The following is a 4,511-nucleotide window of genomic DNA, read 5'->3' as shown; positions in this document are numbered from 1 at the left end:
TTAGGTAATACATCTGATGTACATCCTCAAAGATCCATCTATTGAGTAAAAACCATTATTTCCATGGATACAGGCCACAATACAAACTTGAATTCCACTATTGAGATTGATTTTCCAGATGTGCCAGCTACGTAGAGTCTGAGACAGAACATGAATTAGCACTTGCACTCCTCAAGGTTGGTCTGGAAACACAAATTTCTCTGGTCCTTTTTCCCTTCATTCTAAAAGAAAGTGTGCCAACTGCATCACCTGAAGGGAGAAAGAGGGAAGCACTGTGTAACTGAGGCCCACATGACTTTGTCCCCCACTGACAAATAAGCTAACTGAAGAGGGAATAATTAGAAGCCACTGTCTTGCGTGACAAACTGATACAGAAAGCAGGGAGAGCACGAAGTCTGATTTAGGACCCTGACGTATGCCCAGAATTGGCCTAGAGGATGGAGCCTTTACCCACTTCAGACATTTTGCTCATTTTTGGCCATCAAGGTTGTTAAAGTGTCTTCTTCCTGGTGAGGTGCTGCATTCTTCCCCTCCCAGGTGAGACTACACTCATATACACAATACAAAATGCTAAAGCCAAGCCCTCTACTCTCCTGTCCCTATTTGGCAGTGACCCATTCCTCCTAAGAATACTGGGTTACACAACATCTGGATCAGGTACAGAAAGACCAGCTAATAAGAAAAACACCTGCATCTTTTTACCTTCCTGCAGAAGTAAAATAAATTTCCTCTCTTCTTATTCCTTGCTAGTCAAATGTAGTGCATTAAATGCAATTAAGAGCACCACCAGATCTATTGCCAGTCACCAGGACAATGCCACCAAGCACCCTGTCAAGGACCAGAGCAAGCTGGACACAGAGCAGAGGGGACCCCCCTCACCACGCCCCCCGCCCACTGCACCTGCGCCACGGTTGGGGGAGGAGGCTGGGTCTGCCGCTCCTGCTGACAGCTGTCCCGGAAGTACCTGTCTGCGTGCTGGATAACCCTCAATGGGCGGAGCTGCCTAGTACCCTAGAAAATTCAGCTTCCATTAGTTTGATGGACCTGTCTTCCACACCACTCTGCAACCTTTCTGATACTGTAGCTCCTCATGATACAGAAAAGGAAACAGTTGTTCTACAGAGGGGAGCCTGCCACATTCTGGAAAAAACTAGAATGGCAGACAGGTGATGCTGAAGCATTGCTGGTGGCCAAGGATAGAGTCCTGTTTCCTCCCTCAGGGAATAGATCTCAATTTAATGACGTGAAAGTACTAATTGCATTTATAAACCACAAAGACTTTAAAGATAGGAAGTGGACTTTTGGAAATGACATCACCATGAAAATGTATCCTCCACCATGGCCTAACTTTGACTATACTATGTGCTTATGTTTCTAATTGCTGTATGCACTGTGGCATTAGGAGGGACAAATAGAATTGGAAAACTTGAACTCACTGACAAGCACTGAAGACAGAGAAATGAAGAAAAGGAAGGAGGAACATTGAACTTTCAACTCTCTTCCAGTAGCAGCATTTGTGGTCATTGGCTGGGTTATGATGATCTTACTCTATTTCTTCTGCAAATGGTTGGTTTATGTTATGATAGCCATTTTCTGCATAGCATCAGCCATGAATCTGTACACCTGCCCTGCTGCATTAGCTCATAAGATTTCATGTGGCTAATGCATGACTGTAGGTCATGGCGAAAGCATTGAAGTGAGACTAGTTTTTCTCTCTGCACTTTGCATCACAGTAGCTGTTGTTTGGGCTGTTTTTCAAAACAAGGGCAGGTAGGCTAACAGGATATATCAGGGAGTTTTCTGTCTGAATTCAGTTTAATAAAACATTGAAGTTACCAACTTTAAATCATATGTGGTTTTTGTTTCTAGGCCTTCTCATCTAGATGTGGCTTTCTGTTTTGTTTTGTTTTGTTTTGTTTTCATAACACCATTCATGACAAGGAATGAGGAGAGTATCACCGATGAACTTGCACCTGGCCAGGTGGTACCGGTAGTCATCAGGGCACCAGAGCTGATCGATTTCTCAGTAATGCGTGTGTCTCCTACCTGTCTCGGCCCTGGGTTTGGAGACATTATTATTCCAGGCCTGTTAATTGCTTACCATAGGAGATTTAGCGTTCAAACTGGATCTTCTTCCCTGTCCTCTCTGTCTTCCACAACTGCCTACCCTGCTGCATGATACCTATATTTGTTGTTCTGTTGTGGACAAGAAAGGAGCAGCCTCTGTTTAGTGACTTGCAAGTTCATTACAGCCTCCATTGCTGCTTGGAGATAGAAAGAAATGAAGAGGTTCTGGAAAGGCAGCAGCCAGCAGATGATGAGCTGTCTGGACTATTCAACAAATGAAGACGACCCAGTGACTAGTAAGGAGCAGATTGCCCAACAATAATATTACGTAGACCTGTAATAACGTGTTGTTGATTTTCTACCAAAAGAGTTTAACTGTTAGTCAACTTCTAAATTGACATTAAAAGCATTTTAAATGACATGTTTGCAAATATATATTTTATGAGCTGATACTGATAATTACATCATAAATAAGTAAACTGCATTTGCTTTGAATTATATTAACGTTGTGCTTTCTCATTAAATAAAAGCATATGGTCTGCATAAAAAGAAATAAATAAGTAAATCCAATGAAAACCTTTTCTTCTCTCCCGATCAGTTTAGACTATTCCAGGGCCATACTCAATCATCTGCCTCTGGTTTCCCCAAAGTGCTTCACTGCTGCCACCATATTCAGCTTTCATTTTGAGTGTTTCTATCTTTCTTCCTCAGAGGAAGACCCATAGGCGGCCTGGAGCTGAGCTTGGGGGAAGAGTGGTTATGGTCCCTCTTTTCTCAACTGCCAATAGTCATGCTCTGAATCTGTTCAGATGCTCTGGCAGGTACTGAGCCTACTGTTACATTCCCTCATGGAATACAAAAATGATGACCCTGAATACATGGAAACAGGTGGTACCGAGGCCCCCCCTCCTCTGTAGCAGAGATGCCGAATATCTGCAGTAGCATATTCTGCTTTGGACATGGCTCAGTCAGGTGACTCTCCCAGGATAGTGTCAGCCCCAAAGAGTCACATGAAGCCAAATGAGATCAAGCTGATGAATAAAGTTGTGGCATAAATTCTACCAGCTCATGTAAATAAACACATGTAAAACCAAGATTGACTCTTAGCACTACACATTACTTTTTATTTAGTAAGTTCTGCAGTGAGTGCTGAAGCCAGGAGGGCTTGGGCATATTTTATTACCAAGCATCCATGTCTTAGACAGTTGGTTTTCAACACTGTGCTAAGAGAACCTTGAACCAAGTTAGTGTACATGTCACTCCACTGCATTATTATCACCCAACAGCAGCAAAAACAAAAATTATTCCCATCTCATCCACAGGAAAAAGTCTATGAAAGTTTCAAACCCAGAATTTCAACAAAAGGACACTGCTGTACAATCTTTTTGAGATTATTTTGAACAATAGAAAGTCTTCCAAACAATGGCTCTCTGCTTCTACCCACCCCTTTAATCTGTCCCCAGAGTCACCTTCTACCTTTGCTACTTGTCCTGTGAGCAAAAGTTTGCCTTGAATTCCACAACTTGGGACCTCTGCATCCTATTATTTTACTGCCCCTGAAGTGAGAGAGGTAGCCACTTCTCATCTGACTTCAGTTCAATAATATTTTGCTTTGAATTTTTTCAAGTAAATTATCAAAGTATTCTCAGACTTATGCACTAGAAAAGTGGTCCTATGCACATCTATGTGTAGAAGGCAGTTTCTGCTTGTAGCGGGCTCCAGAGCAGTGAAGTGGCACAGGTCCACTGCTACATTAGCAACAGTGGGCCAATCAATGAATTCTCCACAGCAGCTTTATCATCATTACTCCTAACATAGTGGCAGGGATTTTGCATTTTAGAGATTACCCCACAGGCCTAAAGTGGGAGATCTACTTCCAGACACCTAATTAATTCTTCCATTAAACAAGCCTTGTTTGAAACAAAAAGTTGTTCCTTTTTGTAGTTACACTATGGTTTCAAAGATAAGAAATAAAGCAATGCTAGAAATACATAACTTCAAAAACCAAAATAAGATAGTCTGTGGATATAGAAAAGGGCAGGAAAGCCCAATTCAAAATTGTGAATATAGGCCACACCCATAGCGTGTCATCCCTGTCTGGGCTGAACCTCGGACATCTTTGGGAAGCCTGGGGAATCTGGGCTGTGCCGCCCTGACCAGCGTGCAAGGCAGGCGAAGCCTCAGGCACCCTCTAGGGCCTCAGTGGCTACCCGGCACACACATAGTGTGTTGGCTGTGCTGGGCTACCACCACTCACCAGTACAGGAGCTACATTGAGCACTGGGGATCTTCAGGCTCTTGCCCTGCCACTCACAAACAATCAGGACAGTGCAACTGCATTACAGAGAGTCTCTGGTTCTTCAAAAGTGACAAAATGAAGGAGCAAAATGCAATCCCAGAACTCCACACCACCCAAAACAAGTCCAGGAGGCATCAACACAGAA

The 4,511-nt window shown here is 43.1% G+C and overlaps 1 pseudogene; it reads left to right on the top strand.

Annotated features, from left to right (window-relative positions):
* The first annotated feature begins 813 nt into the window (after positions 1–813).
* LOC102019385 lies at positions 814–2,179 on the top strand (annotated as a pseudogene).
* The last annotated feature ends 2,332 nt before the right edge of the window (positions 2,180–4,511 follow it).

The sequence above is a fragment of the Chinchilla lanigera genome, unplaced genomic scaffold, assembly GCF_000276665.1.
Source record: "Chinchilla lanigera isolate Chin_1 unplaced genomic scaffold, ChiLan1.0 scaffold00071, whole genome shotgun sequence".
Classification (NCBI taxonomy): Eukaryota; Metazoa; Chordata; class Mammalia; order Rodentia; family Chinchillidae; genus Chinchilla; species Chinchilla lanigera.
This window is presented reverse-complemented; position numbering and strand designations above follow the sequence as displayed.